General features: G+C 40.0%; 1 long non-coding RNA gene across 1 annotated transcript in view; it reads right to left on the reverse strand.

Moving 5' to 3' along the window:
- Positions 1–15,546, reverse strand: part of LOC116543038 — a 17,245-nt gene extending 1,699 nt beyond the window's left edge. Inside the window, exons 1-2 of the long non-coding RNA XR_004265449.1 lie at positions 15,459–15,546; positions 3,667–3,672 (exon numbers count right to left, since the gene is read on the reverse strand). This is a non-coding gene — a long non-coding RNA (uncharacterized LOC116543038). The remainder of the gene's footprint in view (positions 1–3,666; positions 3,673–15,458) is intronic.
- Positions 15,547–21,547: the final 6,001 nt, after the last annotated feature.

Below are 21,547 nucleotides of genomic sequence, written 5' to 3' on the forward strand. Positions count from 1 at the left end.
AGAAAGAAAGAAAGAAAGAAAGAAAGAAAGAAAGAAAGAAAGAAAGAGAGAGAAAGAAAGAAAGAAAATTACAAAGGGATATTTACAAAATGCCAGTCATAATAGCATCAAAAATTATAAAATACTTAGAAATGAATTTAACAGAGAATGTGTAGACCTCTACAATGAAAAGTATAAAACATTCCTGAGAGAGATTTAAGAAAACCTAAATAAATTGAGAGATATATTCTACACTAATGAATTAGAAAACCTAATATTAAGATTGATTTCCCCCAAATTGATCTATGAGTCCAGTGCTATCCCACTCAGTATCACAGCCAGATTGGTAGTCGTAGATAAGCTGATTTTAAAATGTATATAGAAATTTGAAGGCTCTAGAATAGCCCAAAAATTTTTGAAAAAGAACTGTGTTTGCATTTCCATATAAGTTTTAGAACAGCTAAAACAAACTTAAACTAGAAGAAAAAATTTAGAAGATCCATACTATCTGATTTCAAATAATCATGTTGAAAATACTGGATATCCATATGGAAAAATGTAGTTTAATCTTTAACTCAAACCACACAAGAATTAATTTGAAATTGGTTAGAGACTTAAACTTAGAAGCTAACACCATAAAACTTTTAGAAGAAACTTTGTGATATCTTAGAGTAAACAAAATTTCTTAGAGAGGACACAAAAAGTATTAGCCATGACCAAATTGAAAAAGTAGAATACACTAAATCAAAAACATGTGCTTTTAAAAAGATAATGAATAAGCAAGCCACAGACAAGGAGACAATATTCACATAAAATAATTAATATGACATAACAATATGCACATATATATATACCAAAATACTTGTAATCAGAATATATAAAGAACTCCCTAAAATCACCAATAAATAGATTAACAGTCCTCCAAAATGGCCTAAGACTTGAACAGACAGTTTATAAAAGAAGATATAGGAATGGCCAATAAGCACATGAAAAGATACTCAACATCATTACCCATTAAGGAAATCCAAATCAAACCACAATGAGATAATACTTTATACTAGTGGTCCCTAACCTTTTTGGCACTAGAGACCAGTTTCGTAGAAGACAATTTTTCATGGACCAGTGTGGGGATGGTTTTGGGATGATTCAAGGGCATTACATTTATTGTGCACTTTATTTCTATTATTATTACATTGTCATACATAATGAAATAATACAACTCACCATAATGTAGAATCACTGGGAGCCTTGAGCTTGTTTTCCTGCAACTAGACAGTCCCATCTGGGAGTTATGGGAGTCAGTGACAGATCATCAGGCATTAGGTTCTCATAAGGAGTGTGCAACTTAGATCCCTTGCATGTGCAGTTCATAATAGGGTTCATGCTCCTATGAGAATCTAATGCCACCGCCGATCTGACAGAAGGTGGAGCTCAGGTGGTAATGCAAGTGATGGAGAGTGGCTGTAAATACAGACTTCCTTCTGTGAAGTCTGGTTCCACGGCCCAGGGATTGGAGACCCCTGCTTTATACCCCTGCTTATACCAAAATGACAGTACATAATGTTGAAGAGGATGTGGAGCAACTGAAACTCTCATACATTGCTGGTGGGGAAGTAAAATGTTACAACCATTTTGGAAACCTGTTTGGCATTTTCTTATAAGGGTAAATATACACTGGCCTTATAACACCGATATTATATTCCTAGATTTTACCTAAGAGAAATGAAAACATATGCCCACAAAAAGACTGTATATAAATTTTTATAGTGGGTATATGCATAATAGTTAAAAATACAACCTAAATGCTCAACAGTAAAATTGATTAGCAAATTATGGTATATTTATACAATGTAATATGAGAGAACAATAAATATAAATGAACTACTGATACATGAAATTAGGTGAAAAAATTTCAAAAATATTAAAATGAATAAAATAAATCAGATACAAAAAAGTAGAAACACTGTGATTCCATTTATATGACCCTCAAAAAAGGTAAAATGATCCTATGGTGAAAAAATCAGGACAATGGTTATGGTTGCCTCTGGGGAAAGACACTCTTTGCTGGGAAAGGGCACAGAAGAACTTTCTGAGGTGAAAAATGTTCGATATTTTTTTTAAGACTCCTAGGCTGGAGTCCTGTGGTGTGCTCTTGGCTCACTGCAACCTCTGCCTCCTGGGCTCAAGCATCCTCCAACCTCAACCTTCTGAGTAGTTAGAACTACAGGCGTGGGTCAACATGCTCCGCTAATTTTTGTATTTTTTGTAGAGACAGGGTTTTGCCATGTTGCCCAGGCTAGTCTCAAACTCCTGGGCTCAAGCGACCTACCAGCTGCCAGTCTCGATCTCCCAAAGTGCTGGGATTATAGGTGTGAAAACCTGGCAATGTTCTGTATCTTACTGGGGTGGTGTTGACAAGGATGTGTACATTTGTTGAATCTCATCAAACTGCATGCTACATATATATACAAATTACAGTTCATTAAAAATTATTTTTAATGGTATTGCCTAGCTTGATCACCTGCTTTATTTGGTACATGTGGTAGCAAACAATGACTTTTAGTTGCTTTCAAAAAAAATCAATCAACTTGTAAATCAATCAATCAATCACACAGCACAGAGCTTCTTGTTCTGTGACCCTTAGAAATTTTCTCCAGGGCTCTGGGGTAGGCCAGAGAAATGCCTCTGGATGAACCCCAGCTGCTGCTCTTGTAGCCATTTGCTCTTCAGCTGGACCAAGCCTGCCTTGGCCTGCCTGCCTGCCTGCCTGACTACTGAAAGCTTCTTCCCTGGTTCCTGCTGAGCTTCCTCTCCTAGAAGCAGCCCCTGCTTCTTCTCCTTGTTGCACAGAATCAGAGGGAAAGTGCTGGTACGGTGGTTGCGGTGGGATGGGTTCACCTCTTTCACTTGGCTCAGAAAGAAAATGGAACTGGGCCTGATCTTTTTCACTAGGAGGCCAGGAGGTTCACTGTGTTATATCATTGCCACTTGCTTGGCTTTCTCTTAGATTCTGGAGCATACCAAACTTTTTTTTTTAACTTGGAGCTTGTGTACTTGCTGTCTCCCTTGTCAGAAAATTTCTATCCCCAGACCTCAGGTCTTCACATGGCTAGCTCCCTCTTTCCTTTGGATTTTAAGATAACTCTCAGTTCTTCAAGAAGGCTTTGTCTTTGCAGCTTCCCCCAGGATTCTGTTTCATGGTACTACTTAATTCTTTCATCATGGCCACCATTTGTAATTTTATTTTTATTTTAGTGTTTATTTATTTAAAAATCTTTCTCTCCCACTAAACTATAGTTTTCTGAGGGTAGGTATTCTAATTTTTTGTTGTTGTTTGATCGGTTGCCTGGTGGGTGAGTTGTTTTTTTCTCTCCTGTGTCTCCCGTGCCTAACATAGTACCTCACAAATATCTTGAATGAAGGAGGAACTGCTCTTCTGAAGGTAAGGTACATCTGCCTTCTGGACCACATCTTTTCCTCCTTTTTTGGGACCTTATCTCTCCAACTACATGTTTTACCCCATGGTATTTTTGCTCTCTCCTTGGCCACAGGCTTCTTCCCTTTTACCTTCAAAAACAATCTTGACTGTCTTATCTTAAAAAGTAGATGGCCTTTTGTGTGAGTCGATTTTTGCTTTTCACCTAACTTTGCCCCTTCACTGCTAAGCTGCACACATGCTGTATTTACTGGCCGCTTCCTGTGTCTGTCCATCCATGTTAACCCTCAAGAGCCTGTCTGCTACCCATTCCACTCTATGGGCCACTGTTCAGAAGCTTCAAGCCTTACCCAGTTTATGCCCTGTTCTTATTCTTATCTTCTACCACATCTCTATATCATTTGAAGAGGATTATTGCCCACTCCTTGAAATTATCTTTTTGGACTTCTGTCTCTGCTTCTAGTTTTTTCTCCCTCTCTAGTTATTCCTTTTTGGTCTCTTTCATGGATTTAAACTTTCTCTTCCTACATAAAAATGTCCCTTGGAGGACCTCTTTAGGCTTTTTTTCTCTTTTCTTTTGTCTTATGCTTATTTCTTTTCTCTCTCTATTCAAATTATACTCAGCCTTCAAGGTTCTGCTCAAAGTTTTCTTCCTCCATGAAGCATCCCCGAAGTAGACAGTCAAACCTCTCTGTTATCTCTCATTTGCTAAACGTCTCTGACATTTAGCAGTCAGTACTTCTAATCTAGCACCTGCTACAACAGACATGTTTTTTGAATTAGAAATCAAGACTCCTAATCTGACAAAGACTGTTCTTTAATGTATGAATTTAATGATACAGAAAGGCTGACAATGATATAAAATTAAATTTTATTCAGTTAGAGATTTAGTAAATTCCAATTGCTCAGAATAATGAAATTACATAAAAGCAGGAAAGTTCTAGATATACAAGTTGTCACTTCAGTCAGAGTTTATTATCTATGAGTGTTCTTTTTCATTTAACATATCATGTCTATGTTCCTGACTATAAGGTAATTTCTTGACTGTGGGACATAGAGGACTAAGAGGAAGTGTTCCATGAACTTTGATTGAATGGAGACACTTTTTACTGCTTGTTTCATGAACTAACCATTCAAAATGGTGACATACAGATTACTGAAAAGATTTCTAGACCCAAAATAATTTCAAAGTATTAGATGCCTGTAGTCTAGAGCAGTATACCATTCACAGTTCTGTAAGAAGTGTATAATGGTTAAGATCATGGGCTTGGCCTAAGACTTGGGTTTAAATCTCAGCTGTGCCATTTATTACCTGTGTGACATTGTATTATTTAAACTCTCTTTAGGTTCATTTCCTCATCTATAAAATGGGATAATACTTTTACGTAAGCACTCAATAAATGTTACTTATTATGATTAAGCTCCATGTTATACTTGAAAATTTGCCTTTGCAATTGTGTACTTTCTGGTTAGCCATCTTCAAATCCTGGAACGGAAAGTGCATATTTTTGAAGAGTGACAATCATGTCACCTTATTTCATGTAATTCAAAGTGTTAAATTTATAAAATCTTTCTAAAGCAATTCACCAAACTCTACAAACCAACTAAGGGGAAACTTTTCTTATTACCAAATGGCTTCTAAATATTTGAGTTTTACTTTCCTTTCCAAGAAACATCTCATGGCTGCTGAAATCAAAGACTTTAAAAAGTGACTTGGATAGAAGTGTGTGTTACAGCTGGGATACTCCTACAAGTATAGTAATTCAAATCAAATGTCTATGGGTGAAAGAGGTGACAGTGATTGCCAGGCTGTCATCTTACTAGAAACTGGTCATTGTGTCTGTATTAGTGATTTGATATTCCTTGGTGATGACACAACCTTTATTGCTGATTCAGTCAACTATAGTCAAACAGGTGAAGTTGAGAAGATTTTCTCTCTCTCTGTCTGTCTCTTTCTCCCCCAACCCCTGTCATTGAAATCAAACACCCAGTCTTCAGATTTTCACCTGTTGGTGTATTGTATCATCATTTTCATGTGAGAATATCTATTTTCTTTCCAAAGGCAATACATTACAAACCTTCAGTGGCAATTAATAACAATCGAATATTGGTTTCTACTATTTCTATGGTAAGGGCTTAAACTAGAAAGGTATGTGATATTACAAGAGTTAGCGTCTGGAGGACTATACTGGGCAACTGAAACAATGATATATTGCTTTTTAAGAACACTACAGTCACCAGAAGTAAACTAGAACAAACATGTTACGAGCTTGGAGGGAAGCTGAACCCTTACCAAATTAATATGGTTGGAGTTGGTTGAGGAGATTGGAAATGTCAGTGAAAGTTATCCTGATTTTCCTTATATATTCTCTGTAATGCACAGAGAACTCTGGTGAAAACAAAGCCACTACGAAACATTGATCCCACATACTGCCACCTTTAAAATCCACTAAATAATGAAAATAATGTTCTTATGTCATAATTCATTTTCTGTTGCTAAGACAGAATATCATAGACTTGGTAATTTATAAAAATAGAGGTTTATTAACTTGTTGTTCTGGAGCTGGGAAATCTAAGAGCATGGCACCAACATCTGCTGATGGCTTTCTTGCTCTGTCATAAATGGCAGAGGGCATCACATGGTGAGAGGGCAAGAGCACAAGAGCCAGAGAAAATTTGCTTTTTTAACAAAGCCACTCATAATTAGAAACCCACTCCTGTGGCAGGACATTGATCCATTCATAAAGGCAGAGCCCTCGTTAATCCATTAATCTAGTCATGAAGGCAAATGAATTGTGTTTCCAACACATAAATTTTGGGGGATACATTCAAACTGTAGCACCTTATTTCAAAGTAGACATCAATGTCATCAGTAAATTCATTTGTGACACAAACTACAGGATAGTCATTCATATTTTCAAACCCCAACTTACAAATGAGCAGCCTGTAGACTATCCAGAAGAAATTCATGGGCCACATTGATGGAAACTCCTCAGTCTCATAGTGTCATTGCTGTCTGCTATGATGCTGTACATTTAAGCCAGTCTTCCCCATCCATGCCATGCCCAGACAACAGCAGATAAATGCAAGCTTTTCAGATATATTTTATTTTCTACAATCACCTGATTCTCCTCACTTTATCCCCAACTTGTCTGTTCTGTTCAAGTTCTCTGTAGCTCCTGGTTCATGATTGTCTCTCATCTTGGTTCTTCCACTGGCATATCAGACTTGTTATTTTCTCTCGGTTTTCCAAGTTTAAATATCTATGCTCTCTAATGACGGAGGTCTGCAATCTTCTTCTATTCTAGTCTTCATGACTAGAGCATTCTTCATTTTTGAGAATTTAAAATATAGCACTAGGATTCAAACCTTTTCACTAGTCCACCTGTTTTAGGTCCTGTGATATATGTAGGTCCTGTTAATATGTCAGAAATCCTTTGGTATTCCACAAAATGTTTTCATCTGGTAGTTTCTGCTAGAGGCAAGAATCTGAATGATTAAATTCTGATCAAGTAGATTAAAGAGGAATTGGAAGAATAATGAGAAGGGATAGAAAGTACTGGAACCTGATATTCTCCTAAGAACGACAGAAAATAGAGATTTTCACCTCTCTTGCCCTTTAAGCATCAGCCTTCACAGCAACATGCACCAATAATGGGATGCTAAAGATGAAAGCCATTGTCATGAAATGCCTGTAGTTGGCTAATGGCCACCGCTTGAGAGGGTCTGAATGGCCCAAGCTTCTGATTAACATGATAGGAAAACGTATCCTACTCATTATAGATTTCATCAAATACTTATCCAGTTAGGAAGCTCAGAATGTCAGTCACGTATCACTGTTTTTCTCTGAATAGCCTTAATTATAACATCCAGTTTCACTCCTCACAAAGCAGATCACAAGAGCAAAGGCTGTTTCACACTAGGCTCAAGCCTGTCCAAATTGTCATGTTGGAAATTCCCTCTTTGGAGACTTTGGCAAATAGAAGGCTGCCAACCTGTTAGCAAGGAAAGAAGGAACACCTGCACCATGAGTTATCACAACCTTAGACGATGATGATAACTGTTGTCTGTAAAATATGGTCACATATGAGTTGTCCAGACCCAGAGTCAACATTTCTGTGCTGAGTGAAACCAGACTTTCTGTTGAAGGGCAGCCCCTGAGAAGGAATCCAGCCGCAGTTTTCCTTGTAAAGGTCTCCACCCTCCAGCATGAAGGCTATCAGGTGTTGGCTCTACAGTTGGACAATCACTTGTCTCCAAATTCTTCAACTTGCCGAGAGATACTAGTGACCTTCTGGTGACCCTACACCTACCCTTCAAATTTGAGCTTAGTGCGTCTGACTTGGCATAATGGCTAGGAATGTTGCGAAAGAGACATTGAATCTAGATGTAGGTAGTGTCCACAGAGAACAAACTCATTGTCACAAGGGAGCTTGGGCCAAGGAAAATCATTCGGTCTCTCAGGAGTAAGAACTAGAATATATCTGGATTTCTCCCCCTTGCCAGATGTTGCAGGCATCAGTTTGTAATACTAAGTTTATCTTTTACCTAGTAGTTAGGACAAATGCCCGTTTAATGTACATACATTTTCAAGAGTATCATAAGTTTGTCATGCTCTTTAATGGTACCAACAGAAACCTAAGTTCACCAAAACAATTTGAGGTGCTGAGTGGTGTCCTGATAAGTACCTCATTGCTCAGGCTTTAAAGTGTAGACAATAGTCACTAATTTGGAAAAAGAAGAGTGAAGGAGGAAGATGGTTGTCCTACCCAAATGATTGTAGAGAACTTTAATGACACTGGAGAACATGTGAGCTTGGATAAAAGGAGACAGAAACAATGATATTGTTTGCATGGGCATATTGTTTAGGTGACTAGTAGTGTGGGCTCTGGCACCTGAAATCCTGGATTGAAATCCTGGCTCTACCACTGACTAGCTGTGTGATTTTGGACTAGTAACTTGCAGTCTAATCACAAAAATTCAGGGATATAAATCTCCATGCTTTACATTCAATTTTGCTGTGAACCTATGTAGTAGCAGGGTTCTCCAGAGACTCAGAACCAGCAGGAGATAGATAGATATATAGATAGATAGATAGATAGATAGATAGATAGATAGATAGATAGATGAATAGATAGACAGACAGATACATACATACACACATACATATATACATACATACACACACACACAGATAATAAGAAATTGGCTTATGGGATTATGGAGGCTGAGAAGTTCCAATATCTGTAGTCCAAATCTTTAAGACTCAGAAGAACCGATGGTATAAATTCCTGCTCGAGTCCCAACTCAAAGACTGTCAGGCAGAAAGAGCAGCTTCTCTCTTGCTCAGTTTTTTTTTTGTTCTATTCAGGCACTCAATAGTTTAGATGAAGCCCACCTACATGGGGGAAGGCAGTCTGCTTTATTTAGTCTACCAATTTAAATGTAAATCTAATCCAGAAACACCCTCTCAGACACATCCAGAATAACGTTTAACCAAATATCTGGACAAACTTTGGCCCAGTGAAGTTGACACATAAAATTAACCATCGTAACCTAAAACTACTTTAAAAAATTAAGACTATCTTTTAAAAAAGCAGGGATAACTATAGTACCTGCCCCAAGGATTGTTGTAGAGAGCAGTCATGCCAATTATTAGGATGCTGCCTCTCAGCCCAAAACCCATTTGTCTATACTCAGTTTTGTGATGCTGAGACAGAGACCATACAAACCATATTTCTTTTCTGCCAGTTGGCTCCTTGTTAGGAAGTGCCAATGGGTATATTAAAGGAAAACTCTGAGGCTGGAAGAGGAAGAAGAAGGGACTTTCTTCTTATCGTATGCTTCCTGTTGGTTTCATTTTCCTGTAAATATCTCCCTTAACAACACTTCTTCACTCCAACAGTTGCAGTTTCTTCCAAAAGCAGCACATTTTGAACTGAGATTTTCATTTTTCTAGAACTTACCAAACTAAGCTTATCATGCCCCTTTCATAAAAACAGCACTAGCCAACGGATACGGTTTGGCTCTGTGTCCATGCCTAAATCTCATCTTGAACTGTAATCCCAATAATCCCCATGTGTTGAGGGAGGAACCTAGTGAGAGGTGATTAGATCATGAGAGTGGTTTTCCCCCATGCTGTACTTGTGATAGTTAGTTAGCTCTCATGAGATCTGATGGCTTTATTAGGGGCTCTTCCTCATTTGCTCCTTCTTCTCTCTCATGCTGCCTTGTGAAGAAGGTGCCTGCTTCCCCTTCCATCATGGCTGTAAGTTTTCTGAGGCCTCCCCAGCCATGTGGAACTGTGAGCCAATTAAACCTCATTCCTTTATATATTGCCCAGTCTCTGTTAGTATCTTTGCAGCAGTGTGAAATGGACTAATATACCAACTCTGCCCCCCCTAAAGGTCTGAGTTTCGTGAAGCCACTCCTCCAAGCTTAGAGTCAGCAGTACCAGCTGAGCAGTGCCCTCTTCAGAGGTCTGAGCTTCAGCTCTGTTTAACCTCTCTTCCAGGATTTTAAGCTTTAACTCTTCTGACCTCTTCCCGTTGTTTTCCCAAAGATAGTAGCTACATCCTGCAGTTGTTACTTCTGTCATGCTTTGAAGTTCTCTTTTTACCTTTTCAGTTGTTTATATAATGACTTTATGCCTAGGTAACAATTCTTTGTACTAAATATTCTGTTCAAATCACTGGTGTGGTTTATGTCTCTGACTGGACCTTGTCTGATATATTATATTGCTAAAATTTATTGAGTACCTGCTATGTGCTAGACCTTATTATAAGTGTTTTGTATCTTTTGCCTGACTTAATCCCAATCTTAACCACTATGCTAAGATACATGAAGTGAACATAATGATGGCTGGCCCACAGTAAGTGTTCCTTTAGGGTAAGACACTATTTTTGTTTGGCTCCTCCAAAAACAGAATTGAAACAAAGACTACTAGATTGTAGATTGTTTATTTGGGGGCTAGCCTAAGTGGTAAAGTGGGAAAAGTGAGGCAGGAAGAGCTTAGAAAAGATAGCATGTACATTAATGAGGAGGTTACTGCTATGGACAAGTGGAGCTCAATCCTACTGGGAAAGCCTTGAGAAGCCTGGTATAACATACTTCAGAACTAACCCACTGGAACACAGAGAGGTTAGGTCATTTATCTCTCTACCACCCCTGGGAGCATTAACCCTTCCATTTTTATATTAGACAAGTAAACGTAAGGTAGGGCATTAACAGCATCTATTAAAGGTATTATCTTTGTGGGTATGGACTACAGACTGGCCAGATAGAAACCATGGAAAATGTTTTCCTAATACCAGTCAAAAAACCAACACCGAGGTGAAGGAGGACCTATAAATAGTGCCTGGAACATAATAGGCATTCAGTAAATATTTGTTCATCTGAACTACAGAAGAGAAGAATCATCTAGGAATACTACTGACTAACAACAAAATACTTGCTAAAATACTGTCTTGAGTAAAGCGTAATCTGCCTTCAGAAGAAGGACTTAATTATTACCAAAGAAACATTAACTGGCAATTAGAATATGCAGGAACTTTGAAGGAATTCCACCATGTTATCCTGGAACTCAACATCAGAAAGAAAGGAGTGAGTCATGCTGCCAGGGTAGTGTCTGTCACTTGCAAAGTACTGTCCTGCCCAAGGTAATACAACTAGTAACTGGTTAGTACAGAGATTTTAAAAGCCTGAGTTTTTGAAACTTTCTAAAATCAACAACAACCACAAAACATTATTTGAAAAGGGGAGAGATTGGTTTTCTAAACAGGAATATGAGATTTTTTTAATATGAGAGAGACTTAAAATATTTATATGTTATACATATAAAAGTTGAAGATACAAGAGTGAAAAATAATAATGTCATGGAACACAGAAGAGTTGCTGGTACAAGGGAAGAAATAAGCCTTCAGGAGCAATAGAATATACTTCTTTCATAAGACAAGAAGGAATTGTGTGGCTGAACATAAATACAATGTGTGGTGGGAAGAAAGAGGATAGACAGTTGAGGAAATTGTACCTGACTGCTCCAAATGTCTTTCTAAGGTAAAAAGTGAGTTAATATGAGAATGATGGTAGAGATAATGGGGTAGCCATCGTAAGGAAAATGATGACAGGTTGAATTATCTTTTGTGTGAAATGGGAATGATCTTAGGGATGCATGAAGGATTGTTGGACAATATTGAGGACATGCTTGAAATTGAAGGATGTGAATTTATAGCAGTTCCAACCTGCAAGTGGTTGTATGGCTTTCTGCAGGAGTGTAGTTGAAGAAGCAAAGAGTTGGCAGGTTTTGCCAAGCAGATTTAATGAATGAGAGGGCATGAAAGTTGAAAGTTTCAGTAACAGGGTGGTCAAAGGTTGAAATATTAAGGAAGAAAAGATAGAACAGACTGTGAGTAATTGGAGAAGCAAAGGGGACTGACGGTTTTGATGAAGCTAAAAATGCTGGCAATAATGGAATGAGAGAATTGGAAGGAAAATAAATCATGTTCAGAGAATAGTTTGTGGAGTTCAGAATTCATGAGGCAGAATAATTCTCCAAGATGATAAGATTCAAGGTGTGGCCATGAGTGCATAGCTCAGGTGGACAGGAGAAAATGCTACTGTTGATGAAGTCAGGAGAATGAGAAGCCAAGGTGTGGGGTGGATTGTCACCATGAGCATCAACGTCCCCTATTATAAGGGCAAAGTGTGAGATGGAGAGAAAGCCATAGAGTCAGGGAACACGGTCTTCAATGAATCTTCGGGACTGACCAAAAGATTGATTCATGAGAGTGGCAGGGTAGAAGAGAAATGTTTTAGAAACAGCAATTAACTGTTAAAAAACAGTTTCTCCCTCTAGGCCCTCTGCTAGAAAGGCTGGGAAAGTGAGTCCATTAGAGAGGACTCAGAGGACGCAGAATCCTCAGAGCTTTCATTCTGAGTCCCCAGGCCTATAAAGCAAAATCCCAACTCCTTAGCATGAACCAACCACAGTGCCCTTTACAATCTGGTCCTAAACCTACCTTTTCAGGCCATTTCTTCCACCCATACCATGGATACCTCAGGACATGTTTTAGCTGACAAAATTAAAATTTAATATTGAAGTTAGAATTTAACATTTAAATGGTATTTAATTCAACCCTTTAGAGATAGGAGGATTTTTTGATGTTGGGGTTTTTTAAAACTGCTGCATGTCTACATGGGATGATACTTAAGTGAATTTAACAGTATTCAATGGGATATTATTGTTTTTGAAAGTTAACAACAAAAGCAAATACAGAGATAGATTTTTAAAAATATATCCCTTAAGGTAACTCAAAAGGTGGACATGCTTACAAATAAGCCCTTCTCACTGCCCCAGAATCCCTGTTGAAGCTGCAACTACATGGCTTCAGTCTATCAGTCAATCAATCAATAAGCAATAACTGAGCACCTACTAAAAGCAAAGAATTGTGTTTAGGTGCTGTGAGAGTTACAGAAACATAGTAAGATACAACCCTCGCTTTCATAAAGCATTCAGTGTCCTTGGAAAGAGAAGATACACACCTGAAACAACCCAAAAGACAAAATGTCATTCAGTGTCAAGGCTTGAGCTGCAAGAATTAAGAGGTAAGAAAAATCATTTGAAGAGGGCATTCAACAAACCCTTCAAGGAGAAGGCAGAACTTGACGTAAGCCTATAGCGCTCTACTACATATAGTAATAATCACCACAACAATAGTAGTAATAATAGCTATCTCTTATTGAGTGTTTTTAATATTTCAGGTATTGTGCTGAGTAATCATTTAAATTCCTCTTTCTCAAGCATTTTTCACAACGCTCTGAGGTGGCTACTACTCTTATCTCCATATTAGAGCTGAGGAACCTGAAGGTCGAGGAGTTTTAGTGACGTGCCCAAGGTAGCAAAACTAGTAAGTGGTGTACGCAGGCCTCTCTGTTGGGCCCTGGACCTGTGCTTCTCACACTGCACTGTCCTGCTTTGTGGGAGCTTTCCAGTAATACCTGATTAAGCAACTGAGAGAAAGAACAATAATAATGGCCATCATTTATTGAATGCCTAGATTATCTCTAATCCTCCATTAAGGTAGTTATGTTAGCTTCCTAGGGCTACCACAACAAAGTATTACAAACTGGATGACTTAAACAACATGAATAAATTGTCGCAACTCACAGAATGGGAGAAAATATTTCCAAACTATACCTCTGACAAAGTATTAATAACCAGAATATATAAGGAGCTCAAACAGCTCAATAGGAAAAAATCTAATAATCTGATTTTTAAATGGGCAAAAGATCTCAATAGACATTTTTCAAAAGAAGGCATGGAAATGGCAAACAGACATATGAAAAGCTGTTCAGTATCACTGATCATCAGGGAAATGTAAATCAAAATTACAATAAGATATCTTCTCACCCCAGTTAAAATAGCTTACATCCAAAATATAGGCAATAACAAATGCTGGAGAGGATGTGGACAGAGGGGAACCCTCATACACTGTTGGTGGGAATGTAAATTAGTACAACCACTATGGAGAACAGGATGGGGGTTCCTCAAAAAACTAAAAATAGAGCTACCATACCATCCAGCAATCCCACTGCTGAGTTGTATACTCAAAAGGAAGGAAATCAACATACTGAAGATGTTATTGTACTTCCATGTTTATTGCAGCACTATTCACAATAGCTATGATATGGAAGCAACCTAAGTGTTCATCAACAGATGAATGGATAAAGAAAATGTGGCACATACACACAATAGAGTACTATTCAGCCATATGAATTTCTGTCATTTGCAACAACATGGGTAGAAAGGGAGATCACTGTTAAGTGAAATCAGTTGGACATATTAAGACAAATATATCATGATCTTATTTGTAGGATCTAAAAATCAAAACATTTGAACCCATGGAGATAGAAAGTAGAAGGATGTTTACCAGGGGGTGGGAAGGGTAATGGGGGTGGAGATGAAGTGGGGATGGTAAATGGGTACAAGAATATACTTAGGTAGAATGAAAACTAGTATTTGATAGTATAACGGTGATTACAGTCAACAAGATTTTATTGTACATTTTTAAATAACTACAGGGTATAATTGAAATGTTTGTAACATAAAGAAATGATGAATGCTTGAGATAGTTAGTAGATACCCCATTTACCCTGATGTGATTGTACATTGCATGCTTGTATCAAAATATCACATGTACCCCATAAATATATACACCTACTAAGTACCCATAAAATTGAAAATTAAAACATTTTTTAAAACTATAAAAGAAAGAAATTGCGTCACAGGTCTGGTGGCTAGAAGTTCAAGGTCAAGGTATTGGTAAGATTGATTCCTACAGAGGGCTGTGAGGGAGACTCTGTTCCACTTCTCTCTTCTAGCTTCTTGTGGTTTGCTGCAATCTTAATCATTCCTGGCTTATAGGAATGATAAAGCCAGGAATGATAACAACTGATCAGAAATGAAGACTGATTTTTGTCTTCATATCCAAATGGTGTGCTCTGTGTGTGTATGTCTATCCTTCAATTTCCCCTTTTTATAAGGACATCGGTTGTATTAGTCAGGGTTCTACAGAGAAACAGAACCAATATGACATATATAGATTTGTAGATTAGAGAGAGGATTTATTAGGGAAATTGGCTCATGTGATTACAGAGGCTGAGAAGTCCCATGTTATGCCAACTGTAAGCTGAAGAATGAAGAAAGCTGGTAGCTTGGCTCAGTCTAATTCTAAAGGCTGACAACCTGAGGGGTGGCTGGCGCAAGTCCTGAAGTCTGAAGACCAGAGAACCTCGAGTTCAAGTCCTGGAGTCTGAAGCCAGAGAACTTCGAGTTCTGATGTCCAAAGGCAGGAGAACATGGGAGTCCCATCTCCAGAAGAAAGAGAGATCACATGTTCCTTTCTTTTACCTTTTGTTCTATCCAGACCCTTAGCTGATTGGATGGTGCCTGCCTACATTGGGTGAGGGCAGACCTTCCTTAATCAGTCCACTGATTCAAATACTAACCTCTTTTTGAAACACTGTCATAAACATGAGTGAAAACACATACTCAGAAATAATGCTTTACCAGCTATCTGTGTGTCCTTTAATCCAGTTAAGTTGACACCCAAAATTAATCATCATGCCAGTGATATTAGACGAAGGTCCACTCTAAAGACTTTATTTTAACTTGATCATCTACAAAGATGCTATTTCCTAACCACATCACATTCACACGTACTGGGGGTTAAGACTTCAACAGAAATTTAGAGAAACACAATTTAACTCATAATATTAGGCATCATTATCCTATTTACAGATGTCAAAAATGTTAAATAACTTGTCTAAGCTCATACAGCTGCTATATGCTAGAGCTAGGGATTCAAAACAGAGTCCTACTAGCTCCAAAACATTTGTCCTCTGCCTCCCCCTGACATAAATCTGATCAGGTAGCTTCTTTGCTTAAAATCTTTCTTTCCTCTCCAAGGCCAAGCCTGACCTGTAAGTAGCCCCAGGCAAGTGTTCTGGGCTTGGCTTGAATGTTCTAGTCTGCAAAACCCATTCCTACCCAGCTTGTGGTAATAGCTGGGCTTCTGCCCCCTTCCAAGAGCACTTCCATCCCTACATTAGATTCAAGTTTAGTAATAATGTCAGTCAGTGTACCTTCACAAACATTGCCTTATTTGATTCCTATAAATCAACCTTGTGAGCTGATGTTGAAGAGTCTCCATTTGCCAGATGAGGAACCTGAGACTCAAAATGACTAAATGACTTGGCCAATTTTACAGAGGTCTTAAATGGCATTGCTGTGATTTGAACTCAAGACTGTCATGCTCTAAGCAAAGTCAATGCTCCCTCCACCACACCACCCTGGACTCGAGTCTGTGCCAAACTGAGCTAGTGCTCCTGGTGTTTGAGGCCTGGGGAGAGGTTCCCTAGGACTTGACATTGAGTTCTAGCCCAGAGCCTGGGGCCCTGCTGCCTTCTGTCAGCCTACCCTGATGCCCATCCTCTGCCCATTGGAGTCCCTCTCATCTAGAGCTGAACATGTTCCCTTAGTACTTACTCTCCCAGAGAACAGTAGTAATTCCATACCACAGTCCCTCCCAGGCAGTTTCATTCCATTGCTATGAACTGGTCCCTGCTGGCTATATCCCAGCACATAACACAGCTGAGCGAATGCCTAGTCTATGACCCTGTTGAGTGAATAGAGCTGTTGCTGCTAACCTCGCTGTTACCCCTGGGCACCTCTGCCTAGGCAGGAAGCACAGGAAGCTGCAGCAGTGTCAGCCTCAGCATGCTGCCTGAAAAGGCACCCTCTCTTTCCCTCCCCTCACTGCCCCAGAACTAAGTGCCAGATCCAAGCCAATGAGGGTATTTTCTAGGATAGCATTCTGAAACAAGTACAGTGTCAGCAGGAAGGAGACAAGTTTAGGGAACTAGTGAAGGTGGGGGATGAGCCCCCAGAGTTGCTGGGCACTAGGCATCAAATAGGAGGAGACAGGAGAAGAGAGAGATAAAGTGAGGGGAGCAGCATAAAACCAGAAGAGATGAAGGAAGGGGGAGAAAAGGCTAGAAAGTTCTGCTTGAAGTCAGACTCCCAGTAACTCTGAATTCTTTAAGGGTTTTCATGTGATCCCACTAAATGGTGTGGCTCTACCAGAGCAACAGGACCACCTGGGTCCCCAGAACTCCCCATGGCTCCAAGCATGTTCCTCATTGCCATATGGGCTGTGGCCATATTCTTCCCGAGCTGCAGCCTCCAGATAACAGTTTCTAACATCTGGCCTCAGTGTGAGATACCAGGGCCCTTTTTACAACAGGCACATAATTTTTTTCTGTAAAGATATTATGGGTCTAAAGAGCTTGGGATACTTGGATCTGCGACTGGACATTCCGCTGGCATGGATTCTGGCAGGAAAGACTCAGACTGGGCGATAGTCCAGGGCAGACAGTGCTGGCTGGAATCCCAGTTCCCTGACCTGGCCCACTGCCCTCCTTGGCTATCAGACAATGTTCACAGAGCCTGCGGACATCTGTATGCCCATAGAAACAGCTAGGGAGCTGCAGGACCTGGAGACACAAGAGGTTCCCCTTTGTCTCCTTCTGTCCTCACTAATGGCCCTTCCCAGCACAGCAGCTGGGTGTTTGGGAAAAGAGGTGGGGGAGGGATTGGCCTCTGACCAGAGAAATACAAGGCTGCTCTTAAAGACGTGGCCCAGCTAGTGTGAGTAAACACACAGGTGCACATTGTTGGCTTTGACACTCACGTACACTTGGTCCCTGGCCAAGGTAAGAGCTGTAAAATGTAGCCAGGCCAGGGTAGCCCTACCCGCATTTTTGGAGGACATGCCAATTTGGCTCCCAACCCTGTGACACTGCTAGGATGTGATCCCCAGAAGGCACAGAATTCCCACCACATCCGATGAACTCTTGGCATGATCCAGTGAAGCTTATACATGTTATTCCATCTGTCAGCATTGTCACATAACATGCCCATCCACATGGGCAGTTCTCCTTCAATGTCTTTGGCCTTCTCCGTGATACTCATTTCATTCAGTTACCACTTTCCTTGGGGAGCTCAGTCAGTCACACCACCCCACCCCTCACTCTCTACACTCTTCTTTCCATTGTCTACACCCCACTCCATCCCCCTTTTCCTAATACACACACATAAACACACCCATAAACACACACACACACACTCATAGTTTATTACAAGGCCAGTAAAAGTGGATTATTTTGTGCCATACATTCTAGGGGCTATTTGTGTTTTCAATGCCCCGTCATCGAGCACGGGTATGTCCCTATAGTTCTGTGCCTCCCTGCTCCAAGTTTTGTGGCAGATTAAGGATAAGATATCCACCCCCTTCCAAATAGTCATGGATTCAACCCCACAGTAAAGGAAACAACCTTCAGAGATGTAGGATGCTTTAACTGCCCAAGTGCTTCACAGTGACCTCGTGTGGATGGATGGTAGGGCATCTTGGGTTGGTATTGACAGGGGAGGAAACTGTCAATATCAACCTAAGAGAGGGGTTAAGTCACTTGCTCACACAATTAGTGAAAGTAGCAGAGATTGAGCTCTGATCTGATGCTTTTTCTTCTCTGCTTTTAAACCACATTATTTCTCCAGAGACAAAGCCAACAAAAGTGCGGTGCAAACACCAGTGCCAGTGTGAGAACTGTTCGTTAGTGGTCCATGACGAAATAAGGAGCTTGTGCCAGAATGTAAATCAATTCACTACTTCCTTCATCAACAATCTTGCTGAGAAAATAAAATGTCAGCTGAACTAAACAGGATGCATAGTGATAGCTGATTTACATTGGGACAAACTCTGTAGCTCAATGCCATCCCTGTGTCCAGCAGCGCTGGTGCTGATGACTGTCCAACATGAGGTGGGATCTACTGCAGAACTGTGCCTCACCTGTGTTAGAGGAACGGCTTGTGATAGAGGCTGGAGTCACAGGTCACATGGTTATGGAATAATCACAGCCCCTTAGGACTGAAAATGGCTCTGCACAGCCAAATCTAGTTCCTGGCTGCCCAAACCCAACCCTATAGATTGGGATTACTCAAAGACCCAGACTGCAACAGTTTGTTAAGTTTCTATACCTGTCATGTGGCTGTTCCAGTCATGGCTCTTTTGACCCTCAAGTCCATTTCTAGCTTTTTTGCCTATTTTGCTTTGCATGGTAGGGAGTCTGACCGCTTCAGGCTCTTTCCCAGGCTGACTTTTTGCTGGGTCTAGCCAATGGGAGACACTCACTGGAGAAAGGAGGGGAAAAGAAAAAAGAAGCCAGATAATTTCTTTCCTCTGCTTCTCTGTGTCCCAGAGTAACCAACTTGTCTCAGTTTGTCCAGGATTCTTGTGGTTTCAGCAGAGAGGTCCATGTCCCAGGTAGCCCTGAAAGTATCTCTGATTCAAGCAGTTTCTCCTCCAAGGCTGAATCTCTTCTGTGGCTCCGGCCCCTGCTGGTGGCCCCTCCTTCCCCTGCCCCAGATATTGGCACTGTGATTCTAGCTTCCACTGGGTGATCCCAGCCCCTGGTTCTGTACCACTGTCCCCTCCCTTTGTCCCTCCAGCATATGGGTGTTAGCGGCTTCCTGCTACTACTAGTGTCCAGGTTGTCTCTTCAATCCCTTTTGGCTTCTCAGGTCTTCCCTCAACTGCGTCACCAGTTTCAGGCATTAAATTCTCACTGTTTACACTTGAAGTGGTTTCTGTTTTATTGCTTAGATTCTGACAATAGTACTTACTTTATAGTGTTATCATGAGGATTAAATTAGTTAAATAAACCACTTACAGCAGTGCTTGAAACATGGTAATTGCTTGTTAAATGTGAGCTGCTGTTATTATTAGTGTAGTGTGAAATAACATTTACCACACATTTGCCACGTGCCAGGCTAATCACTTTACACCCATGATCGTATTTAAGCCTTATAACCCTTCTACCTGGGTGAACGTTGTTCTTGAGCTAATTGTTTAGGAAACCTGTTTGCATTTCACAGCTAGGAATTCCCAGGCTCTTCTGAACCACTCCCCTTGGTGAACCCAACCATATTCCTTATTTGCTGAGCATTCTCTCAGGCTTTCAGGACACAAAGAGGAATGAAATGGTAACAGGGGATACAGTCTAGTGGGAAAGACTGGTATGTCAGCCAATTGATTCATCCCAGCACAGACTGGGCAGTGCAACCCAGAGACAGCAGCAGTGTGACAAAGTAGGGAAGAGCATGAGCTCTGGGTTTGGGCTTGACTGAGTTTGGACCTAGGCTCTACATCTACAAATTAATACATCTACGTCCACCTATCATAAGGTAGGGAAGTCATTTTTAACCTCTCTGTGCTTCAGTCTCCTCACATGGCAAAATTCCTCATTTTATCATATCTATCCCAGAGGGGTTATTTTGAGGACCAATGAGTTGGTATTTTTCAAGTATTTAGAATATGCATTAAATATGATGTCTTTCTTAAGCGAAAATAAAATTAGTAAGCTGGACCAATTGTAGGGGGAACCCAGAGGACGGTGTCACTTGATTCTGCCTACAAGTATTCAGGAAGGCTTCACAAAGGAGGTGACATTGGAGTGGGATCTTAAATAAGGAGTGCAAGTTTTCCAGATAAAGAAGAAAGCATCCCAAGTCATCAGAAAGGCATGTACTTTAGGCACAGAGGCTGAAAGGGTATGACTGGGGAGTAATGAGAAATGAGTAGCTGGAATTTGGTGGCAAAAGATGCGGCTCAATATTTACTTTTGGATATGTTGGACAGGATCTTGAATGTCATGCTAAAGAATTCAGACTTAATTCAGAGGAAAGGAAGGGAGAGCTAACAAAGGACTTTGAGAGGGTAAAATAATCAGCTTTGTTTTGTGGACATTTCATTCTCATGACAGTGTAAATTTAAAGCTGAAAAACCTGCTCAAGTGTAATAAAAAGTATAGTAAAATAAAGTAACCCCAAATTGGAAACAATGTAAATCTCTGTCAACAATAGAAAGGATAAGTTGTGTGTTGTATTTGCACAGTGGAACACTATGCAACAGCACTGATAATGAATTACTACTACATGCAAAGGACATGGATGAATTTTTCAAGCCTAGTATTGAGCAAAACATGCACACACACACACACACACACACACAAAAGGGTGCATTCTGTATGATTCCATTTATATAAAGTTCAAAAACAGGCAACACTATTCTATCCCATTAGAAGTCAAGACAGTGGTTATCGCTGAGTGAAAAACAGTGATAGAAAAGTGACCCAAGTAAGGTTTCTGGGCTGCTTATAAGGTTCTCTGTCTTGAATTTAACCTGGGTGCTGGTTTCATAGGTGTGGTCACTTTATGATCAAGTTCAAGACACAGAACACCTGTACTTTAAACCAAACAACATGCTCTTTAGTGGCATATAGTGTACATGTGCAAAAAGATCACTTACTGTTTCAAAGTACAAGTAGAGAATATTCAGCCCTGCAGGGATCCAACTGACCTTTGACCACCGTGGGATATGGGGATCCATGAACACAGATGTCTATTACAAAGCAGCTGCCCCAACAGAGAGAGTTTCTCTTTTAGGTATTTCCAGGTGACACCAATATTATGCTTCCAGATGAATTCATCTACAAATTATTGGTCTGCATCATCAC

Source organism: Sapajus apella, unplaced genomic scaffold, assembly GCF_009761245.1.
Source record: "Sapajus apella isolate SASKATOON/1434 unplaced genomic scaffold, GSC_monkey_1.0 scaffold179, whole genome shotgun sequence".
Lineage (NCBI taxonomy): Eukaryota > Metazoa > Chordata > Mammalia > Primates > Cebidae > Sapajus > Sapajus apella.